General features: G+C 37.9%; 2 long non-coding RNA genes across 2 annotated transcripts; one reads left to right on the top strand and one right to left on the bottom strand.

The window, feature by feature from the left end:
* On the bottom strand, positions 1-24,851 carry LOC127093122 (uncharacterized). Its single transcript, XR_007792432.1, has 2 exons — positions 23,807-24,851; positions 1-553 (listed from the first exon to the last, which is right to left on the bottom strand). It is a non-coding gene; the product is annotated as an uncharacterized LOC127093122 (long non-coding RNA).
* LOC127093123 (uncharacterized) lies at positions 24,389-25,065 on the top strand. The gene is made up of 2 exons (XR_007792433.1): positions 24,389-24,518; positions 24,807-25,065. It is a non-coding gene; the product is annotated as an uncharacterized LOC127093123 (long non-coding RNA).
* Positions 25,066-26,122: the final 1,057 nt, after the last annotated feature.

Genomic DNA, 26,122 nt, shown 5'->3' with positions numbered 1-26,122 from the left:
TAAAGCAATAAAAACCTGCTCCAATCGGAGGGTTTAATAAAATATGAAATGAAAATGAAAATGGCGGCAGGATTAACTTCCTTCAAAAGTGCTCCAAACTCGATTACAGACTCGATCACAAACTTGATTACACAATTGTGGCAACACCCCAATGCGAAGCGATTACCACTTTTTAAATAATGAATATATGCCTAAGTGAAACTAAGTTTGCTCTAAGTTTGGATGGTGAAACAAATGAAAACGAGTCTGTATTTATAGGCAAGGAAAATAATGGAAATGACAAGGATGCCCTTCAGTTTGAAATTTGTAGGGAAAAACTTTCTTCTTGTGGCGCCCGCCGTAACACCATGGCGCCCGCCACAAGGGAAAATTGTGGCGCCCAAGTGGAGATAGTGGGAGACGTGGCAGTTGAGGGAAGTTGAGCTATGACACGTCATGACTGGACCCATGGCGCCAACCACAGTGGGAGCCACAAGTGCAAAATACTGAATTTTAGTCTTTTTAGCTCATTTTCACTCCTTTTCTTGATCGGGGCTCCGATTAGACTGAAAACCTGAAAACAAAGAAAAACATAGTAATAACATAACAAAATCATAATAAAACAACTAAAATGCATGCGAAATCAGAGTCGAAAATACGGTGAATTTCAGTGTCATCAGGAACCTCCTAGTTCTGCACCTAAGGCAGAAAGAGATGCTTATAAGAAGCATGTTGATGATGCCAATGAAACTGCTTGTCTCATGCTAGCTACCATGAACTCAGAGTTGCAAAAGCAACATGAGAACATGGCAGCGTTCGATATGATCGAACACCTGAAGATGCTCTATCAAGAGCAAGCAAGGCATGAAAGGTTTGAAGTTTCAAAAGCCCTTTTTCAAGGCAAGTTAGCTGAGGGAGCCCCTGTAGGTCCCCATGTGCTCAAGATGATAGGGTATGTGGAGAACCTTGAGAGGTTGGGTTTTCCCCTCGGAAAGGAACTTGCGACTGATTTAATCTTGCAATCGTTGCCAGATAGATTCAGTCAATTTATCCTAAATTTCAATATGAATGATATGGGCAAATCTCTTCCTGAACTGCTAGCCATGTTAAGAACTGCTAAGCAGAATCTGAAGTCAAAAGGGAAGTCCATTCTGATGATCGGAAATGGAAAGAGACAGAACAAAAGACCCACCAAGCAGGGTGATAAAGGGAAAGGCAAGGAAGTTGCCAAACCCAAACTCATTACTGCTGCTTTGAAGCCTAGTGGAGGCATAGCAAAAGAAGGCACCTGCTTCCATTGCGGTAAGACCGGACACTGGAAGAGAAACTGCCCAAAGTACCTGGAAGATAAGAAGAATGGAGTAGAGACTTCAACTTCAGGTATTTTTGTTATTGAAATTAATTTATCTACTTTTGCATCATGGGTATTAGATACTGGATGCGGTTCTCACATTTTTACCAATGTGCAAGGGCTAAAAAGGAGTAGAGATTTGGCAAAAGGTGAAGTTGACCTACGAGTTGGCAATGGAGCAAAGGTTGCTGCTTTATCTGTAGGAACTTATGTATTGACTTTACCTAGTGGTTTAATAATTCAGTTAGAGAACTGTTATTATGTACCTGCAAATAGCAGGAATATTATTTCCATTTCTTGTTTGGACAAGTTTGATTTTTCATTTATAATAAAGAACAATTGTTGCTCAATTTATTTGAATGATATATTCTATGCTACTACATAAATAGACAATGGACTATATGTCCTTGATCTTGAAATGCCTATTTATAACATTAATACTAAAAGGATGAAACCTAATGAGTTAAATCCAACTTACCTTTGGCATTGTCGATTAGGCCACATAAATGAGAAACGCATTTCCAAACTCCATAAAGATGGACTCTTGGACTCTTTTGATTATGAATCATATGAGACATGCAGATCTTGTTTAATTGGAAAGATGACAAAGTCTTCATTCACATTAAAAGGTGAAAGAGCTAATGATCTTTTGGCCCTCATACATACTGATGTATGTGGACCATTGTACATACCAGCCAGAGGAGGTTTTCAATACTTCATCACATTTACTGATGATTTTAGTAGATATGGGTATGTGTATTTAATGAAACACAAATCAGAGTCCTTTGAAAAGTTCAAGGAATTCAAGAATGAAGTACAAAACCAACTAGGTAAGAATATTAAAACTCTTCGATCAGATCGAGGTGGTGAGTATTTAAGCCTAGAGTTCGATGACCATCTGAAAGAGTGTGGGATCCTATCCCAACTTACTCCTCCTGGAAAACCCCAATGGAATGGTGTATCTGAGAGAAGAAATCGAACCCTGTTAGACATGGTCCGATCCATGATGAGTCACGTTGATCTTCCAAACTCCTTTTGGGGACATGCACTATTGACAGCAGCTTACACACTTAACCGTGTTCCATCCAAAAAGGTTGAGAAGACACCATATGAGATATGGAGTGGTAAGAAACCACATATGTCTTACATGAAGATTTGGGGTTGCGAGTTTATGTGAAACGACAAATTTCAACTAAGCTTGAGCCCAAATCTGACAAATGCTTAGTTGTGGGTTATCCTAAAGAAACAAGAGGGTATTACTTCTACAATACTTCTGAGGGCAAAGTGTTTGTCGCTCGAACTGGAGTTTTCCTAGAAAAGGATTTTATTTCCAAAGGAATCAGTGGGAGGAAAGTAGAGCTTGAAGAAATTCAAGAATCACAAAGCATCGATACACCTATGGAGGAATTAGAGCAGGAAACACAAGTAGTTGTGGAAGAGCAGCCTGCTCAAGTAGAACAAGACCAGCGTAGGTCAAGCAGGATACGTCACCAACCTGAGAGATATGGATATATCATAACTGATCAAGGTGATATATTACTCATGGATCAAGATGAGCCTGTGACCTACCAAGAGGCCACAACTGGTCCTGAGTCTGAGAAGTGGCTAGAAGCCATGAAATCTGAAATGGATTCCATGTACACAAACCAAGTTTGGACCTTGGTAGAGCCTCCTGTAGGAGTTAACCCTATAGGATGCAAGTGGGTCTTCAAAAAGAAGACTGACATGGATGGTAAGGTACATACCTATAAGGTAAGACTGGTTGCAAAAGGATATAAACAAATTCATGGGGTTGACTATGATGAAACCTTTTCACCAGTTGCAATGCTTAAATCTCTTCGGATTTTACTTGTTATCGCTGCATATCATGATTATGAAATATGGAAGATGGATGTCAAAACTGCTTTCCTTAATGGGAATCTTCTTGAGGATGTGTACATGACACAGCCTGAAGGATTTGACATACCAGAAGAAGCCCAAAAGATATGTAAGTTACAAAGATCAATCTATGGATTGAAGCAAGCTTCCAGAAGCTGGAATCTTCGTTTTGATGAAACAGTAAAACAATATGGATTCATCAAGAACGAAGATGAGCCTTGTGTCTACAAGAAGGTTAGTGGGAGCATGATCGTTTTCTTGGTATTATATGTAGATGACATATTACTCATTGGAAACAATGTCCCTACCCTGCAACAAGTAAAGTCTTGGTTGGGGAAATGCTTTTCTATGAAGGACCAAGGTGAAGCAGCCTATATATTAGGAATCAGAATCTATAGAGATAGATCATAAAAACTGCTTGGCCTAAGTCAGAGTACGTACATAGACAAAGTGCTGAGACGCTTTAATATGAATGATTCCAAGAAAGGATTCATACCTATGCAACATGGCTTGTGTCTATCAGAAACACAATCCCCTTCAACTAAGGAAGAAAGGGATCGCATGAATAAGATTCCATATGCATCTGCAATAGGATCTATCATGTATGCCATGTTATGTACTCGACCAGATGTCTAGTATGCTTTGAGTGCAATGAGTAGGTACCAATCTGATCCTGGTGATGCTCATTAGGTAGCTGTCAAGAATATCCTTAAGTATTTGAGAAGGACTAAGGACTCATTCTTGATATATGGAGGTCAGGAAGAGTTGACTGTAATTTGATACAGCGGTGCTAGCTTCCAGAAAGATAAGGATGACTTTAGATCGCAATCTGGTTATGTGTTTTTCTTAAACGGTGGCGTTGTGAGCTGGAAAAGTTCAAAGCAAGATACAGTTGCTGATTCTACAACCGATGCCGAGTATATTGCTGCCTCAAGTGCAGCAAAGGAAGTTGTTTGGATCAAAAAGTTCATTAGTGAACTTGGCATAGTTCCTAGAATTGTGGATCCCATTGGTCTCTCTTGTGATAACAATGGTGCTATCGCACAAGCTAAGGAGCCTAGATCTCACTAACGATCCAAACACATACTTAGGCGTTATCACCTCATTCGAGAGATAATAGATAGAAGAGATGTAAAAATATGCAGAGTACCTACACTTGACAATATTGCTGACCCACTGACAAAGCCTCTTGCGCAGCAGAAGCATGATGGCCATACTAGATCTATGGGCATTAGGCGTATGCCCGATTGGCTCTAGTGCTAGTGGGAGATTGTTGGTGTAAGCCCTAGAGGCCAGTAATTTTGGTACTTGTATCGAATTATTTATTAATAATAAAAGGTTTTTTCTTTATTATGTTTGTTTAATAAAGTCCCTAGAATAGATAGTCTGTTTAATGTATCAAGTGTGACTTAATCATGAGATCACATTAAACATAAGGACACTATTCTTAAAGTATCTGTAGTCGAGCTTTATTATGAAGTGGGATAACATCAAAGCATTAAGACTATTATGTAGACTGATGATCACATCTCATGGATCATGGATAAGGAGTTATCAAGTCTTAAACATAGGTATGAATATTAAGAGTAATATTTATACTGGATTGACCCGCTATGAGAATACTATATAGAATGTTATGCAAAGTGTCATAAGTTATTCTCATGGTGATAATGGTGTATACCACCCTTCGAACTGAAACCACTATGGACCCTAGATGTAAAGTCGAGTGCCTTATTGCTGATCAAACGTTGTTCGTAATTGGATGACCATAAAGACAGTTGATGGGTACTCCACGAAACATGCTAAGGGACATGAGTGACCTAGATGGAATTTGCCCATCCTGCGTAACAGGAAAAATTTCTATGGGCCCAATATTGAACTGGACAAGGATGACACGGTCTATGCCTTGTGTTCAATATAGACATAAGGGCAAAAGGGTAATTGTACACATCAGTATTATCACAGAAGGATTTGTCATATCACATGACATTTTCGTGTCTTGGGTAGGAGAGATGTGTTGCTAGATACCGCTCACTGTTTATTATGTTAAATACGTGATTTAATATAATTGCCAATACCGCGAAAACCTACAGGGTCACACACAAAAGGACGGATTGATGAGAGATAAAGTAACTAAGGAATACCGTAATGTACGGTGCACTTAAGTGAATTGTAGAACATCGTAAGGTACGGTGTACTTAAGTAGAATACGAAATATGGTAAGGTACCACGCGGTTAAGTGATATTGGCATATTATAAGATATGGGCCACATACACTTGAGTGGGCTTTTTAGCTTGCAGCCCACACAAATGGTTCTATAAATAGAACCCTTGTGTAGAAGCATTTGACAGTTACAATTTCGTTTCTCTCTCTCTCACTCAAAGCCTTCATTTGTAGCAGCTAGCACTGAGATTGAAGGAATCCGTTCGTGTGGACTGAGTAGAGGCGTTGTCATCGTTCAACGTTCGTGATCGCTCCGTAGATCTGCATTAAAGGTTACAATCGCCACAAGAGGTAATGATTCTATCACTGATCATGCCCATTCGTAAGGATCATTAAAGGAGAAATTTTAAATTCCGTTGCGTTTTGGATCGCTCTTCTCCTTCACTATCAAGACATGTCTGGTTTGGATTATGAGAGGTCTTATAAGACAAGCAATGAATAAGAGATGATTTGCCAACACACAAGAGTGTTTACATGGAAAAAAGATCATAAGGGTTCGCCTAAGCACGAGAGATCTTAGAACGAGAATAATTAATGGGAGATAAATTGCCAACACACGAGAGGGTTTACAAGAAAAAATAGCTCAACAGATTTGTCTAAGCACAAGAGGTCTTATAAGACAAACAATGATTGGGGGTTTGCCAAAGCATAAGAGGAATGATAAGAAAAACAATGATTGAATAGATTGAGCCTAAGCACAAGAGGAATGATAAGGCTCACAATGATTGAATAAGGTTTGCCAAAGCACAAGAGGACTGACAAGGCAAACAATGATTAGATTGATTGATTAGGATTCAAAGACTTGATCATAAGGGAATTAATCCAAAGAATATATGAATGTAAAAGAGAGTATGATTAGTGATCCAAAGAGTGAAGAATGATTGATGTACTTGAAGAAGACTTGTCAATTATATGACTCAAATTGCACTAAAGTCTATGAACGAAGGCGAATACCTTGAGCAATTGGCTCATTCGTTCGATACCCAAAGATATTCTAGACAAGGATAGGAATGCTCCACTCTCATCATTCTTAGTTACTTAAGACTCATGACTTACAACTTGAATCAGGATTGATAAGTAGCTGATAGGAGATTTTGATTATTGATCCTAATGATAGAATGTTGCTTATTGTGGAAGAAGACTTGACAATTATTTGATTCGAATTGTGATGAAGTCTATGAATATAGGTGAATACGATTAGCAACTGGGTTATTCGTCCCGTACCCAAAGTAAAATTCTGGTGTAGTCAGAGTTTAGATGTTCTACTCCAAGTAATGACATCTGATCTAACATTGTTACTAATACAGCAAGACAGTTATACAAATTACAACCTAGTACTGATATGCACACATTCACAGATGTCACGACATCTGCTACTATATCACCATAGAATGGAAGAACACCCAATTCTGTCCATCTGGTACAAAGGCACAGCAGAGATCAAACATAGCACTTACTTCTGTTGAGCCTGCACAGTTAACAGCATGATGTCTCAACATTGATTTGAACATCATCTGTTACAGCATTATAGGTTTACCTTATTTTATAGCAGACAAAATTATAACATGCAGAAGGTAAAACACAAGTAATTGTTAACCCAGTTCGGTGCAACATCACCTACGTCTGGGGGCATACCAAGCCAGGAAGAAGATCCACTATTAGCAGTATTAATTCAGAGTTAAACTCCCCCATTTACAACTCTTCACTTAATCCCTACCCAATGCAATCTATACCTAGGAACTCCTAGATAGAAACCTCCAGTTTCCATTCCTATCACAACAATTACAATGTAATGCAAAACATCTTGAACTTGCTTCACAACTTCATTCAAGAACATAATCACTCTTGCCTACAGGCTTTGAGTTACAAATACTCTCAGCTTTGAACACTGAGAAACACATGGTAACCTTCCCACAGATTGGGAGGTTTACCTCACACACACCCCTAAATTTTCATTCTAAGAGGCTTACAAAAACTAGGTTACAATATGCTATTTATAACCTAATCACCCAACTGGATTTGGGCCTTCAGAAATCGCAGCAAACTTGTTCTTTGCTGTTACAACATCAACAGAAACTTTCTGCTACAAACAAGGTCTTCAATCTTTTAGTTCCTAAAATATCTCCATATTTAGTTCCTAAAATATCTCAAGACCTCCACACAAAAAAGCCACATAGGATTCTAACTAATTTCCACATATTAGTGTGCTAACACATAGGCTATTTGTTAGGTTCCTTAATTGTAGCTTGGTTGTTGGTTTCCTGGATTTTAGCCTGAGAAAAATGCTGAAACAGAAAAACTAAACAACCTACAATTTAGCATATGCTGTCAGGAATGAATGTCACAACATTCAGTTTGACGTCCAAAACATTAACCATATGCTAAGTCTGTTTTTCCTGAAAACAGACTGTACAATTTGTTGTACTGTACAGAACCAATTTGTCCATACTTCAGTATCAGCGTACAATAATAAATGTCAACACCTCCAATTTGACATTCACACATAGAGCCTTACATCAGGTCTGTTATCCTCTTGATAAGCAGACTGAGTTGTATACTGAAATGTAGCAGAAAACCAATCTGCCTATTGTTCAGTAAATGTTGTCAATGAATGTCATAACATCCAGTTTGACATCCAGACAGTAGGCCTTATGCCAGGTCTGTTATCCTCTTGATAAATAGTCTGAAACTAAATGCTGAGTTATAGCAGAACACCCACTGTTCTATTCCTCAGTATCTGCTGACAGGGATGAATATCATAACATCCAGTTTGATATTCAATAAATCCTGTATTAGCTAAACCTGCAGTACACTACTCTGAATGTCATGACATCAGCCAAGCCATCAGAGTACAGCTAGATATTCTAACCTACAATGCAGTCAAACAGACATCTCCACAGCATGTCATGACATCAGTCAAGACATTAGAATCCAGCTAGTGTTTTACCATATAATGCAGCCAATTAAACATCTACAAACTCCCCCTTTGGCAAATTTTTCGCTAAAACACTTTGGTTCTCACAACAGTGTCCATAGCAGCGGAAATCTCACATCTAGCAGGAAATTAACCTAGCTAATACACTCAGAGTTGCAGCACACTCACACTCATTAGAAGTGGAACAACAGCTGCAGCACAACCTTTGGATTAGAGGATCTTCAATATCTGTTTAACACATAATCTGTTGTCTTGTGGCATCACAGGTGTTTCTCCCCCTTTTTGTCAAAAATGTTGCCAAAGCAACACTTTAAATTACAGACCAAAATAAAACAGAATTACACACAAATGTCAGACAGACAATCTTGATTTTACTTCACAGCTTTAATCAAGAATACCCCCTCTTGATCTTGCTTTGCAACTTTGATCAAGACATCACCCACTTGATCTTGCTTCACAACTTGGATCAAGTAGTCACACACTCTTTCCTAAACCACTTTCTTATATCCAATGGTAGCTTGACATCTAGCACCACTACAACCAAAACAACAGTAGATGGTTACTCCCCCTGTACCACACAACTGTAACACACAGGCTCATTCTAATATATCATAATGAGACACACAACATCCATATTTCCTTATGACTGTAAGTTTTGGAAGGAAATAACAATATTGTCCAAGGCAATGTCATGACATCCGGTCAGACATTTTTCTGCTCACTCAGCCTTGACACACACCACATCATCCCACTAACTGACAAGGTGCCATACCTTGTTATCTGAGAACACATAGACCACAAGCTTGATGATTACTTGCAGCGCAAAGACAGAACTCCCCCTGTCATGAACAACCAACTCTCCTCTTGAAACTTGGAGATCACGCATGAACATATCCAACACCCCAAAGTTGGACCTTCACATACTTCCTGATTCAAAGAGAACCTAGACCACTTGATGAATGGAAAACATAAGACGCATCTTCATGTCTTCAAGAGAACACCCTCTGTTCAACCCTCTTGGTTGAACACATCCACACTCTGTGTCAATCTCTCTTCTAGCCAGAACAGAAAACCACTTCACAAAGTGTTCTAACATTAGTTAGGACATCCTTCACAACATAACAAGGAACACCATCTGATAATCTTCAGATATCACTGAGTCACCAGCTTGATCCAAAAGAACCCAGACATAAATTGGGACATATACATTCTCATCCCATTACGAGAGATAATCTTCCATAGATAGCTCAGAGCTCCTACCACAAGCTCCAAGAGATGAATAGAAAACACCTCCTTTTGTCTTCAACTTACTACTTTTCTACACAAAAGTAATTTGCCTCAGACTTTCCTCAAGAATAATCAGCTGCCATATGTGGATTATCTTGATTCTTCGAACTCACTTCTGAGATAGACCAAATGCCACTGGTTGATTACCTCCTTTATGAATCCTCATATGAAAAAGTCAAATGCCATTCTTTGACCTCTCCACGTCTATCAGACATCTCCCAAAGATATTCTGAACTTCCAAGTGAGACTTGAACTTCAAGCTACATGTTGAACAAAACTTAGATTTTCTAAGACATGAACATGTAACATCCTTTCTATCCAGCAACTCCAAAGAACTGCAACGAGGACGACCTTTTTGAAGTATCCAATCTACAGCCCTGTAGACCCTTCTATCTCAAGTTGATGTGCCACTTCACCAACTAAGAATCTGATGTTGAACCAAATGTCACAACATTGTGTTTTGACATCTAGCTGTTGAATTCAGCTCCTTCTTCTGCCACTTGAAAGAACTTCCTCCCTTCACAGAACAAGAGTTCAATGTTCTCACAGACTTGATTGTGGAACCAAGTTTGAGTAAACAACCTCCATCCTGCAGGTTTGCAGTTAAGTCATCCAAGCTCACACCTTGATGAATTCCTGCTTCTTCTCCAAAGACATCAGACACTCTGATGCATGAGTCTTCAGAAGGACCAGTTAGAGACTAACCCTTCAGCTATACCAAGGATTCTACTTCCTAAGGTAAAGCTGTTTCCATGATGTTAAGAATGTTGCCACTTGTTCTTAACTCCACAGTGTGCATTAGCCAATGCACTTCCTTACCTAGATCAAAAATAAACTGATCCAAGTAACCACCATCAAGACTATGATGTCTTCTTCTTCTTGTACACCACAAGGCTGAACATGTTTCTTGCCAGGAAACCCTTTCAGAGATCATATGCTCTTGCTGCCACCAAGGAGATAGATCATAAGCCAATGTACTAGCCTTCCTGTGATTCTGCACAGGGTCTTGACGAATAGATGTTCCAACATCTTTAAGAACATCAGTTATCTGGAGCTCCAAGGACAATCAATTAAATACTTGTACTTGGCACAAGTAGACATTGATCTTAAATCCTTTCCCAATTATCCTTTCAGATACTTCCACCATAAGAATACTTTGAAAATACTCTTCTTGTGACAAGATCTTCTGCTTGCAAGCACCTCAACAGTTTTGAGAATCTTTCCAGATTAGATTCACCCTTAGGAATGAGAGAGATGAATCCTTCCTTGCAACTGTGTCACACAACAGCCAGAACCCATGTGACACAGGTCAACAGCCAACCAGACCCCAGGCTGACCAAACGTGAGGAGGTTAGCCAAACTCCCCCTCAAATTAACAAACATGGACACTCCACACCAATATCCATGCATTGTACACAAATGTCTCAACATGACATACACCATCCCTACCAGTGGCAACTAACTCTATGAGTTATACCTATACATACTTCAATCACACCAATCAGACTCCAGCTGACCATAAGTACTAGTGACAACAAAACAACACCAGTTAATAGTAGATATGCATTGCCAGAGCATACTACCTCAACCAACCACTGAATCTTCATATTCTCACTCCTTGAAAGAACTGCCACTTCTGATCGTGGTGTTTGAATAACAAGATTCATGGTCCCAATCCTCTTAAATGTAATAGCAGTCAGGTTACCCCATTATTGACTTCTATCATCCAGGGGACTTATCTTCCAGTACACCATAGTACTTCAGGGAACAACTATCCAACCCTGATCAATCTACAGGAAAAAGGCACACAGCGGAGATTGCACAATGTCACATCTCAACCAACTCCACTTCTAGAGATCAGACTTCTAAAAGTGACCTTCTTGAGCACACACCCAGTTGACCCTACCCTTGTCAACTTAGCACACACAGATGTCTCCTCTTACAGGTCAGTAGTAGGTTCCAAACAAAAGTATCTCTTTGTTTGACGCCTAAAAACATCTGCTCTTCAACCAGTAGGTGCATACTTGTTGAACAGCATGTTCTAACATCACATAGAACATTAGTTCCACCTGCTTGGAACAAACCCTCCTTGAAAATCTTCAAGTTCTTCATATACACTACCCAAGAGTGTAAAAGAATCAGTGATCAGGTGATTCTTACCATCCTGAAGAGAGAACGTCATGATGGGTGGACTTGAGGAGACTCAAGTATCTTTGACATCTTCAGTAGGTTATGATGAAATCTTGAATACAGCAACCTTTCATCCACAAGAGGAGAAACTACATCAGAGTTTGAGTTTTGCCAGGTATTATGCAGCGGAAATCATAATACAACTCAACTTATGTACACACCCTTCACCAGATCAGCCTCCAAGAACATACCAGGCTTGAATATGATTCAATACTAGCACAGGTGTCCCACACATAGGCCAATTGCCAACCTCCAGAGACAGGTACACACCATTCCAGTCATGAACAGTCCATCCACCTACTTCACGGGACCATTCAGGGTAATCACAGAAGCTTCCAACGGTTCCACCATCAGTACTAACATAACTCCTTGCAAGATACCAGAAGGTATCACCCATGGATCTCATCCAGAAACAGAACAGGATGCCTGCTCTGATACCAATTGAAATTCTGGTGTAGTCAGAGTTTAGATGTTCTACTCCAAGTAATGACATCTGATCTAACATTGTTACTAATACAGCAAGACAATTATACAAATTACAACCTAGTACTGATATGCACACATTCACAGATGTCACGACATCTGCTACTATATCACCATAGAATGGAAGAACACCCAATTCTGTCCATCTGGTACAAAGGCACAGCAGAGATCAAACATAGCACTTACTTCTGTTGAGCCTGCACAGTTAACAGCATGATGTCTCAACATTGATTTGAACATCATCTGTTACAGCATTATAGGTTTACCTTATTTTATAACAGACAAAATTATAACATGCAGAAGGTAAAACACAAGTAATTGTTAACCCAGTTCGGTGCAACATCACCTACGTCTGGGGGCATACCAAGCCAGGAAGAAGATCCACTATTAGCAGTATTAATTCAGAGTTAAACTCCCCTGTTTACAACTTTTCACTTAATCCCTACCCAATGCAATCTATACCTAGGAACTCCTAGATAGAAACCTCCAGTTTCCATTCCTATCACAACAATTACAATGTAATGCAAAACATCTTGAACTTGCTTCACAGCTTCATTCAAGAACATAATCACTCTTGCCTACAGGCTTTGAGTTACAAATACTCTCAGCTTTGAACACTGAGAAACACATGGTAACCTTCCCACAAATTGGGAGGTTTACCTCACACACACCCCTAAATTTTCATTCTAAGAGGCTTACAAAAACTAGGTTACAATATGTTATTTATAACCTAATCACCCAACTGGATTTGGGCCTTCAGAAATCGCAGCAAACTTGTTCTTTGTTGTTACAACATCAACAGAAACTTTCTGCTACAAACAAGGTCTTCAATCTTTTAGTTCCTAAAATATCTCCATATTTAGTTCCTAAAATATCTCAAGACCTCCACACAAAAAAGCCACATAGGATTCTAACTAATTTCCACATATTAGTGTGCTAACACATAGGCTATTTGTTAAGTTCCTTAATTGTAGCTTGGTTGTTGGTTTCCTGGATTTTAGCCTGAGAAAAATGCTGAAACAGAAAAACTAAACAACCTACAATTTAGCATATGCTGTCAGGAATGAATGTCACAACATTCAGTTTGACGTCCAGAACATTAACCATATGCTAAGTCTGTTTTTCCTGAAAACAGACTGTACAATTTGTTGTACTGTACAGAACTAATATGTCCATACTTCAGTATCAGCGTACAATAATAAATGTCAACACCTCCAATTTGACATTCACACATAGAGCCTTACATCAGGTCTGTTATCCTCTTGATAAGCAGACTGAGCTGTATACTGAAATGTAGCAGAAAACCAATCTGCCTATTGTTCAGTAAATGCTGTCAATGAATGTCACTATTCTTAAAGTATCTGTAGTCGAGCTTTATTATGAAGTGGGATAACATCAAAGCATTAAGACTATTATGTAGACTGATGATCACATCTCATGGATCATGGATAAGGAGTTATCAAGTCTTAAACATAGGTATGAATATTAAGAGTAATATTTATACTGGATTGACCCGCTATGAGAATACTATATAGAATGTTATGCAAAGTGTCATAAGTTATTCTCATGGTGATAATGGTGTATACCACCCTTCGAACTGAAACCACTATGGACCCTAGATGTAAAGTCGAGTGCCTTATTGCTGATCAAACGTTGTTCGTAATTGGATGACCATAAAGACAGTTGATGGGTACTCCACGAAACATGCTAAGGGACATGAGTGACCTAGATGGAATTTGCCCATCCTGCGTAACAGGAAAAATTTCTATGGGCCCAATATTGAACTGGACAAGGATGACACGGTCTATGCCTTGTGTTCAATATAGACATAAGGGCAAAAGGGTAATTGTACACATCAGTATTATCACAGAAGGATTTGTCATATCACATGACATTTTCGTGTCTTGGGTAGGAGAGATGTGTTGCTAGATACCGCTCACTGTTTATTATGTTAAATACGTGATTTAATATAATTGCCAATACCGCGAAAACCTACAGGGTCACACACAAAAGGACGGATTGATGAGAGATAAAGTAACTAAGGAATACCGTAATGTACGGTGCACTTAAGTGAATTGTAGAACATCGTAAGGTACGGTGTACTTAAGTAGAATACGAAATATGGTAAGGTACCACGCGGTTAAGTGATATTGGCATATTATAAGATATGGGCCACATACACTTGAGTGGGCTTTTTAGCTTGCAGCCCACACAAATGGTTCTATAAATAGAACCCTTGTGTAGAAGCATTTGACAGTTACAATTTCGTTTCTCTCTCTCTCACTCAAAGCCTTCATTTGTAGCAGCTAGCACTGAGATTGAAGGAATCCGTTCGTGTGGACTGAGTAGAGGCGTTGTCATCGTTCAACGTTCGTGATCGCTCCGTAGATCTGCATTAAAGGTTACAATCGCCACAAGAGGTAATGATTCTATCACTGATCATGCCCATTCGTAAGGATCATTAAAGGAGAAATTTTAAATTCCGTTGCGTTTTGGATCGCTCTTCTCCTTCACTATCAAGACATGTCTGGTTTGGATTATGAGAGGTCTTATAAGACAAGCAATGAATAAGAGATGATTTGCCAACACACAAGAGTGTTTACATGGAAAAAAGATCATAAGGGTTCGCCTAAGCACGAGAGATCTTAGAACGAGAATAATTAATGGGAGATAAATTGCCAACACACGAGAGGGTTTACAAGAAAAAATAGCTCAACAGATTTGTCTAAGCACAAGAGGTCTTATAAGACAAACAATGATTGGGGGTTTGCCAAAGCATAAGAGGAATGATAAGAAAAACAATGATTGAATAGATTGAGCCTAAGCACAAGAGGAATGATAAGGCTCACAATGATTGAATAAGGTTTGCCAAAGCACAAGAGGACTGACAAGGCAAACAATGATTAGATTGATTGATTAGGATTCAAAGACTTGATCATAAGGGAATTAATCCAAAGAATATATGAATGTAAAAGAGAGTATGATTAGTGATCCAAAGAGTGAAGAATGATTGATGTACTTGAAGAAGACTTGTCAATTATATGACTCAAATTGCACTAAAGTCTATGAACGAAGGCGAATACCTTGAGCAATTGGCTCATTCGTTCGATACCCAAAGATATTCTAGACAAGGATAGGAATGCTCCACTCTCATCATTCTTAGTTACTTAAGACTCATGACTTACAACTTGAATCAGGATTGATAAGTAGCTGATAGGAGATTTTGATTGTTGATCCTGATGATACAATGTTGCTTATTGTGGAAGAAGACTTGACAATTATTTGATTCGAATTGTGATGAATGTAGCACCTCAAATTTGCACCTATCATTGTACATACATTTTCATATTAAGTCATAGCATATCATGATCCATGGCATAGCATTGCATTGTCCCCAGTTGCCTCAAGAGCAAGCAAGTCAAGAATTAGGTCAAACTGATCAGGAGATCAGTCAACCAAGCAAGCAAGGGTGTTTCTCAAGGAGCCAAGGCCCTAGGGTTTGTCCAACAAGTTCACATATCTTGGAGGTCCATTTGAAGTGTTCAAGTCAAGGGTTGGATGTTCAGAAGCCATCAGTTCATGCACAGACAGTCAAAAACCCTAGAAAGTCAAAGTTGGTCAACTGTGGTTGATTTTGATAGTTTTGATGGATGGATTTGGTTTGAGAGAGCTTATTCATGTCCCAATAGGCCTCATATATCATGGCAATCAATATCATTGAAGAATTTGAAGCTAATCAGAAAATTTCCAAAAATAGAAACTGGACCTGTAATTTTAACTGCCAAAAATGGAAACTTCTTGATCTTAAACTTACATCATGATACAAGCTTCAAATGAATTTTTGCCCAACAGGAAAGTTGAAGATCTTGTTCTCCCATTTTCAAAAAGTCCAAGAACTCCCAAATCCCATGAATGGTTTGCAAGATATGATCATTTCATTTTCACTTTTTTTTGAACTTCAACAAGCCATATCTCATGAACCAAAAGGCCAAATTTGGTGGGGTTTTTTCCTACAAACCACATTTGTTCCCCTCTTTCCAAAAATATAAACATCATGTACCAAAACCTTGCCAATCAAAATGGCATTTTTTGACTTGTTCCATTTAAAATTCAAGTGGACCAAGAGTTGACTTTTTGAATTAAAGGTTTTCACTCACTTTGGCCAATTGGGATTCATTTAAATTGATATTTGAAACATGTTCCAAGCCCAAATTCGGACAGAACCTACACCCTCCTTTCCATTTGGTAAAAACTTAGCAAATGTCCAATTTGGTTCTTTTGGGATAATGATGATTAGCATTTTGATTAGCAGACTTAAAACAGAAGATAAATAGTTCATTTTCTGCAGAAATGAACCCTAGTAGCAGCCTCTAACACACAAAAAACTTTCATTCTCTCTTAATTTCGATTTCATGATCTTGGCATTTTTCTGCTCAAACCTCCAAAACACTCGAGCAATCCTTGGTTGTTCCATGATCTAGCCCACGTTTGAGAGCCATTTCAAGCATAAAATCTCAGCTGGAAGTTCACCTTGCGTTCTGTTTTTCCAAAGCTCCAACCATGGTGATTCTTGATTTGAACATGTCCAGGCCTTGCTGAGCTCGATTTCTTCAAGCAGTCACCATTATCAACCATCAACTTCATCTGTATCGAGCTACATCATCAAAACAACAGCTGCTTCCTCCATTTCTTCCAAATCAAGTGGTTTTTGGATTTGTAATGTTTGAAGTTTGTTTGTTTGAATGGTATGCTTGCTGTTGATTTCTGGGCAAATTGTTTTTCATGATTTGATGAAGTTGAAGCTACTGTTTTGAAACCCTAGAGATTTTCAAACCCAGAAGCTATTTGATATGCTGCATATGCTTGACTGTTGTTTATGTTGTGATTGCATGAACTGTTTCATTGCCATGCTTTTTGTGCAAATTCTGTGGAAATTCATTTTTTGATGTTAATAAGCATGAAGATGGTGTTGCCCTGCTGTTCCAAAACCCTAATCACCTGCCCAGAACATGAACTCATATGCGATTGGCTGCTGTTGTTGGTTTTTTCTGCTTGTTGGTACTGTTCCATTGGTATTAACCAATTAAAACATTTCATGGCCATGGTCTGATGCGCACCGTTTCAATTAGTGAGGGTGGTATTTACCACCGTGCCACTGGTCAACTTGTTTGACTCACTAATTCATGTTATTTTATCCATGTTCTTCCAATTGATCACCCATCTTACAAAATTCATAATTCACTCAATTCAACTCCAAAATTCATGAAATTTTTTCCATCATGATCACATGAATGTCCACTATTTTATCATGATTTTTGCTGAATTTTTGATTGGTTGGATTGTTAATGGCTCTAGGTTTCTTGACATGTATGCTTAATTTGTACCTTTTGCCATTTCTTTTGTGAAATAATGATGATGCATCCAATGACCCTGAAATTTTTTGTGGTTAATCTACACTCATTCATGTTCATTTTGATGTAAAGTTTGTGCATTTATCATATGTGGTTTGTGAGATATAAATTTTTGAAGTAGGGTGTGACAATTTGTGTCACACCAATGATATGCAAGTTCATGATTTTTGTTGACATGCTTCCTGGCCTTCAAATAATGTGAAATTTTGCATAAGCCATCTCTTATATGTCTAGTTGATGTGTGAATTTTCCTGGAATTAATTATGCCATTTCTAATTTGTTTGAGATTTTTCTTTCCTGCCTGGTCAATTGTTGACTTTGTGTGATGCCTCTTGCCATTTCATTTGGGAAATTCTCATATCTTATTGGATGATCATGAAACTTTACATGTGCATACTAGACATCTTGAGCTTTGCATTGGTGTTAATCCCATCCATTTCTCATCTGTTTTCATTTAGTTATGATTTTTTGAAGATGACACATGTATGTTTGACTTTTTTGTGCATGCTTGAAACTTGTTTGACTTCCTGATTTTAATTGACCATCTTCCCATGATCCAATTGAGCTGAAATTTTATATGCATGTCATTATGTGGATTGTGATTGAGCATGAATTATTTCATGATTTTTGGAATTGATTATGTTTGGGTTTGAGCCAAGTACTTCTGTTGACCTCTATGTGCTCCCTTTTGCCATGTTTTGACTTCTTTGGTCTATAAAATGATGATGATGCATGATATAAACTTGAGACCAATTGGTTTGGCTTCTTAAATGTTTGATTTTGTTTGTGATTGGATATTGTTTGCTGTTTTGATTTTTATCATTTATTTTTGACCCGAGGCTTGTCCTAGTGGTCTCTTGGCTTATGTTGAGTTCACTTGTTTCAGGTTAAGCAGTAATGCCTCAAAGAACCATTGCCAATTTGATTGAGCTTGATTATATATCATGTGCTAACCTTTGTTTTGTAGGTGTGACTCATGTGACTTGAGTCTTGTGCTTTGCACATTGGTCCCTCTGATTTAACTGTTTGATTCATTTCCTTTTGATTTAAACTGTTGAACTGTTTACTGATTAGTTTGACTTTTTCAGGTACCCTTTAGTTGCTTTATTTGCTTGCTTTGCTATTTAGCAATTTGCTTTTGAGGTATAATTACTCTCTCTTCATGTAGTCTGGAGACCCGGCCTGTTATTTGGCCGGGCAAACTGTCTAAAGTCCTCCTTAAGAGGCGATGCTTGTGTGTGTTTAAATTTGTCCCAAGCAGGAAAAGTCCTTCAAGTAAGGCAATTGGTAGATCAAAGGGATAAGTAACCTATCCCCTACTATTCAGTGAGTCTTCTCCTTGCTCCCATTACATGGTTGAAGCATTGAGATAAAAACCCAAGATCTATCGAGTCAATAATGGGGAGAGAGTTCCATCTTTCTGAACTCCCCCACATTCTTATATTTACATGCTCTCCCTGATTAGGGATAGAAGCAATGAGGCACACCCCTCATCTCCTTTCATCTGCTTCACCTTAGCCTCTCAATGGCAAGGTTAAGAGCGACATTTACCTATTACAGTGGACTTTCATAGTCAAACCCTCTTGTGTGAGCCCCCTTGTTTGGCTATAGAGTGTGCTGTTTGATTCTCATTGATTGATTGATTGCTTCATATGCACCTGTTTGCTTGTATGTTATGAATTTATCATCAATTGCCATTAATGCATGATCATCTCTTTTGTCTGTGTGACATTGTCATTGTTGTTTACCCATTGAGGACAATTGTAAGTCCATTGCTTTGGCATTTGTTCCTATGATATGGAAGTGAGTATAAGACCATCACATTGGCCACTCATCTTATCTTTGCTTGTTGCATTGTTTATATGAGAGGATGCAATTGTAAGCCCCGCAAGTTGGCATTTGCTTTCCTATGATCATATGTGGAGTTAACCTAAGTCCAGATACAGTTGATTTCCATATTTCATTCTTGTTTTTCCCTTTGAGGAGATTAGTGTAAGACCATTGAGTGGCCTCTGATATCCCTTTCTGTTTTAGGAGATTGGTGTAAATCCAGCTATTGGTATCCGATATCCGCTTTTGTTTGTGAGATTGGAGTAAGACCATTGAGTGGCATCCGGTATCATTTGTTTGTTTAGGTTATTATTGCTTATTACCTATTCCAAAGGACACCCTTGAATCATCTTCTATATGATCTCAAGAAGTGAACCTCCTGAGAAGTTTTACTTTCCATCTTCATCCATTCATTCTCATTATGTCCTAAACCTTTTCACACTTGGATTTCAAACTTGACATAGATATCGTGCAAACATCTTCATGTTTTCTAACTAAAAACCTGGACCCAAGTCCTTGACTTTTTCAAACTCCATTTCATAATACTTCTTTGAATTAATCTTAATCATACTTTGACTCCCTTTTCATAATCACAATCAATTAACTTCACCCATTCACTTGTTTTGGCTTTGTCCATTGTTAATCTTTTCATACATGAGCTATAGGTTTGATTTATCTTAGTGGTTGATGTTAATCTCACCTTTGTCCTTAGTTGATTGAATTGTAAGTCTTCCTTGCCTATTATAGGGTTAACCCCTCCCTGACAAGTTGAAGCTGTTCTCACATGGTGGACTTGTTGATTACATAAGGTTGAGTTTTCTCCTGTGGATAACGTAAGACCTTAGGGTTTGTGTTTAAAATTGAACCCAACTAACTTTTGGAAATCTTTTAGCCGAACTACGGCGTTTTGATCCTTACCTTTGATGGAAGGTACGTAGGCAACGGGTTCATCCGTTCAAACCCAATAAAAATTGTATATTCTTTTCTCATCATCCCAATCATGTTTGCACAATATTTATGTCATAACAAATAACAATCTTTTACAACAAGTGTGAAAAGGGCTCCCTAGGAGTACCTAGGACGTAGTGGGTGCCTAACACCTTCCCATTGCGTAATTTACCCCTTACCCAGACTCTCTGATCTTTTTATTAGTTTTCTACGTGTAAAACTTCTTAGGCTTTTGTTCGCTTTTTAGCCAATCCTTTGGATAAATAAAAGTGCGGTGGCGACTCGAAATTTCATTGTATACCTTGCTTATGGTTTAATCGATAAATCATATAGCGACGAATACACCGCTACAATGAAGTCTATGAATATAGGTGAATACGATTAGCAACTGGGTTATTCGTCCCGTACCCAAAGTAAAATTCTGGTGTAGTCAGAGTTTAGATGTTCTACTCCAAGTAATGACATCTGATCTAACATTGTTACTAATACAGCAAGACAGTTATACAAATTACAACCTAGTACTGATATGCACACATTCACAGATGTCACGACATCTGCTACTATATCACCATAGAATGGAAGAACACCCAGTTCTGTCCATCTGGTACAAAGGCACAACAGAGATCAAACATAGCACTTACTTCTGTTGAGCCTGCACAGTTAACAGCATGATGTCTCAACATTGATTTGAACATCATCTGTTACAACATTATAGGTTTACCTTATTTTATAGCAGACAAAATTATAACATGCAGAAGGTAAAACACAAGTAATTGTTAACCCAGTTCGGTGCAACATCACCTACGTCTGGGGGCATACCAAGCCAGGAAGAAGATCCACTATTAGCAGTATTAATTCAGAGTTAAACTCCCCCATTTACAACTCTTCACTTAATCCCTACCCAATGCAATCTATACCTAGGAACTCCTAGATAGAAACCTCCAGTTTCCATTCCTATCACAACAATTACAATGTAATGCAAAACATCTTGAACTTGCTTCACAGCTTCATTCAAGAACATAATCACTCTTGCCTACAGGCTTTGAGTTACAAATACTCTCAGCTTTGAACACTGAGAAACACATGGTAACCTTCCCACAGATTGGGAGGTTTACCTCACACACACCCCTAAATTTTCATTCTAAGAGGCTTACAAAAACTAGGTTACAATATGCTATTTATAACCTAATCACCCAACTGGATTTGGGCCTTCAGAAATCGCAGCAAACTTGTTCTTTGCTGTTACAACATCAACAGAAACTTTCTGCTACAAACAAGGTCTTCAATCTTTTAGTTCCTAAAATATCTCCATATTTAGTTCCTAAAATATCTCAAGACCTCCACACAAAAAAACCACATAGGATTCTAACTAATTTCCACATATTAGTGTGCTAACACATAGGCTATTTGTTAGGTTCCTTAATTGTAGCTTGGTTGTTGGTTTCCTGGATTTTAGCCTGAGAAAAATGCTGAAACAGAAAAACTAAACAACCTACAATTTAGCATATGCTGTCAGGAATGAATGTCACAACATTCAGTTTGACGTCCAGAACATTAACCATATGCTAAGTCTGTTTTTCCTGAAAACAGACTGTACAATTTGTTGTACTGTACAGAACCAATTTGTCCATACTTCAGTATCAGCGTACAATAATAAATGTCAACACCTCCAATTTGACATTCACACATAGAGCCTTACATCAGGTCTGTTATCCTCTTGATAAGCAGACTGAGCTGTATACTGAAATGTAGCAGAAAACCAATCTGCCTATTGTTTAGTAAATGTTGTCAATGAATGTCATAACATCCAGTTTGACATCCAGACAGTAGGCCTTATGCCAGGTCTGTTATCCTCTTGATAAACAGTCTGAAACTAAATGCTGAGTTATAGCAGAACACCCACTGTTCTATTCCTCAGTATCTGCTGACAGGGATGAATATCATAACATCCAGTTTGATATTCAATAAATCATGTATTAGCTAAACCTGCAGTACACTACTCTGAATGTCATGACATCAGCCAAGCCATCAGAGTACAGCTAGATATTCTAACCTACAATGCAGTCAAACAGACATCTCCACAGCATGTCATGACATCAGTCAAGACATTAGAATCCAGCTAGTGTTTTACCATATAATGCAGCTAATTAAACATCTACACAAAGATATTCAGAATAAGTTAAGGAGTTCTCCACTCACTCCTTCTCTATTTCTTAAGGCTCATGTCACACAACTTGAATCATGATTGACAAGGGTTGATACCTTTGTTGTACTTGAGGAGTAGTCCATTTTGTCAGATATACTTGATTGGTATTGACTTTGAAGTCTTGAACTTGGATTTGAATATTGAGGTTTTGCGCTCCTGAGATCCAGCATATCCGGTACAGCTTGAGCACAATGGACTTGCCCTATCAAGTGACCAAGGGACTTTTGATCACTTGAATAGATTTGAGAATTTAAGCATGATGCAAAGGATTTGGTTGATCAACGTGACCTTTGATCAACACTAATTAGTGGGATTTTAAGGAATCAGTTGAGTTTTGTACAACAACCTAATGAGTTAATTAGTTAATCAGGTGGTTCTAAGTAAAACCCTAACTAAGGGGATCATGAAAAAAATCAAGAGTTTCCTAAACCCTAAGGATAAAATAGTCAATGTACATAAATTAATTAATGGAATTAATAATCAATATTATTTAGAATTAATTAAAACCAATTAACTAACAATACATGAATATAAGATTAAAAATATAGGCTAAGTCTAATTAACTAAAACCAAACATTTCTAAAGGTTTCTATTAATCGATTAATCATAATTATAATTATTCTAGTAATCACAATTAATTAATTAACCTCACAATTATAATTAATCTATGAACTAACAATCTTGATTAACTATATTAAACACAAAAACAGAATTTGATTAAGCATGATTAAATGTGGTTTTAAATGATTAATTACTTAAGATTGAGGGCGGGGTGCAGGCCCACGAACTAGGGCACAGAGCCAAAAAGATGGTTGGGCCTGAGGCCTTAGGCCCAGGCGCTGAATCACTGCACAAAGGGGTGTAAGCCATGAGGATGTAAAGAAGATCTCAATGATGTAATTTTGATGGTGGTTTGCACTTCGCCACCGCCGGAGGCGATGTCGGCGTGAACCCTAATTCTTGCAACCAAAATTAAATGACGCATTCGCGTGGAATCAAACAATAATCTTAGGGTGATTATTCCTCAAGAGGATCTTTACGCAGCGGTAACTATAAATAAGCGAAAAGGTGGAAGAATAAATACCTTCGAAATAGAGGCTTTTTCCGGCGTGATGATATATTGAAGAAGATGAATCAGAGTTGCTTCGAATCAGATACGCAGTGATACTATCTCATCTTCTTCGTGCTTTCTTCTGTTGCTTCAATCCTCTTATACTCTACCTTGTTCTTCTTGCTTTCCTCTGCTCGACTTGCGTGTGAGAGAGAGGTATGAATGAGAGGGAGTATGAGAGATCTCTGGAACTGTGAAGTTGTGCGTGTGAAGAAGATGATGATTTTGGTTGAGTGAAGAATGATGATCCCCAAAAATGAAGAATGATGAGTGCAATATATAGAGCGATTGAAACTAACAGAGTTATCGATCTGTTAGAATTGATAGTGCAAGTTTGTTGCAGAGTTCACTCCGTTAATTACTTAGTTCTGGCCTGCTGAATTCCTTAGGAGAGTTCAGTTAGAAATCTGTTGATTAGCAGCAGAACGGTTAGTTGGTTTTGATTTTTAGGTTTCAACTCTGTTAGTGAGGTGAATTGAACTCAATTGGGGTTAGTGAATGAAACGCAAGTTGTTATTGTTATTACATATTCTTTGAATCAGATTATTCTTGAATCGATTTTGTTGTAAATAAATGAGCTTCTACTGCCATTTTAAATGTTGCCGTTGGATGAAAAAGAGTGAAAACAGTTAGTGAAAATGTATTGTTATATTGATCTGGTTAAAAAAACTGTGATGGTGAAACAGTTAAGTAGTTAGTCTTGTATTAAATGGTTTGATTTTTGTTAATGAAATTGGATTATTAATCATTGTTAGTGTATGGTGTAGCATGCTAATTAGTAAAACTGTTAGTTAGAATACACTTGGACTGTCAATTGTTATTCCCTACTTCTGTTGATTAATTTGATGAAAATAGTTAATATGCAGTTAGTTTGTGATTACACTATGTAGCTTGCTATTAACTCCTATTCTCAAAATTGTTAGTGGTTGATTATCATGCTGCGAATTAAACCGTTGTGGTTGTGATATTGTAGGTTGGTGCATGTGGGAGCTTGGAAGTACATTAAAAGCAAGGTGATGGTTGCAAGCTTAGGAAAACAAGGAGCAATTTCCTTTTCAACCTTTAAGCAAAGGCTAATATATCATGTAGTGATATAGGACTTTTATATGGACTTTGCATAAATATTCAAATGTAACAAAAGCTTTGAGCTTATTTTAATCAATTTTGATCTAATGTTTTCAATTCAAATTGTATGCAAATGTTAATGAATGCAAGCTATTTTTATAGTCAAATTGGTTTGGCTTGCCATTTCAAATTGTGTATGCAAGTTATAATTAATGTAATTTATGTCCATAACTTTCACTTTAAATGCACTTTATTAATGTAATGCAAATAAAAAAAACACATAAGTGACAAATGACCCTAATAAATGGAATGGATTACCATGTGGACTATGAACCAAAACTTAAACTAGTCATAAATTAGTTTGTTGACTTTGGTCAACTGTTTGAATGCATAAATGAGTGTCACTTTGGACTATGAACCATGTGGATTACCGTTCTAAGCCAATGCCTCAAGGATTATGGTTTGAATGCATAAATGAGTTTCATGATATGAACTCCATGAATCAAGATCCTAGAGAGCATGAAATTAGGGTTTGCATTCCATATGATGAGAAATTTTTCAATCCTCATACAAAATCCTAGTTTGAATTAACCACAAACTTTGAATTTGTGATGCTTGTTAGAAAGTATTAACATGAATGAACGAGGCATGAATGAATACAAATGAATCTTAAGCCCAAGGTTGGATGAAGAATGACAAGGGGAGGGCAAATTTTGGGGTATGACACTTGTAACTTGGTAATGTCTTGGTAACCATATCAGCAACATTGTGATCTGTCGAAACCTTCAGCACTTGGACTTCTCCATGCTCGACTACCCCTCTAACAAAACGCAGCCTCACATCGATGATCTTGGTTCGCTCATGATAGGTTGAATTCTTCGAAAGGTGTATAGCACTTTTACTATCACATTTAACAGTGATAACTCGACCTTGAAGTTTTAGTTCCTTAGCAAAACCTTCAAGCCACAATGCTTCTTTCATAACTTCGGTGAAGACGATATATTCCGTTTCAGTGGTTGATAAGGCAACAACCTTCTGAATTGTTGCTTTCCAACTTATTTTTGTGCCAAACATAGTGAACACATATCCAAAAATATATTTTCTAGAATCCATACAACCTGCATAATCAGAGTCGACATACCCTTCGAATTCTGCTTTACTATTTTCAGCACATGCTCCACCATAAATCATGACTCTGTTCAGAGACCCATTTATGTACCTTAG

Source organism: Lathyrus oleraceus, chromosome 6, assembly GCF_024323335.1.
Source record: "Lathyrus oleraceus cultivar Zhongwan6 chromosome 6, CAAS_Psat_ZW6_1.0, whole genome shotgun sequence".
Lineage (NCBI taxonomy): Eukaryota > Viridiplantae > Streptophyta > Magnoliopsida > Fabales > Fabaceae > Lathyrus > Lathyrus oleraceus.
The sequence above is the reverse complement of the archived record's forward strand: the minus strand, read 5'-3'. Positions and strand labels throughout refer to the sequence as shown.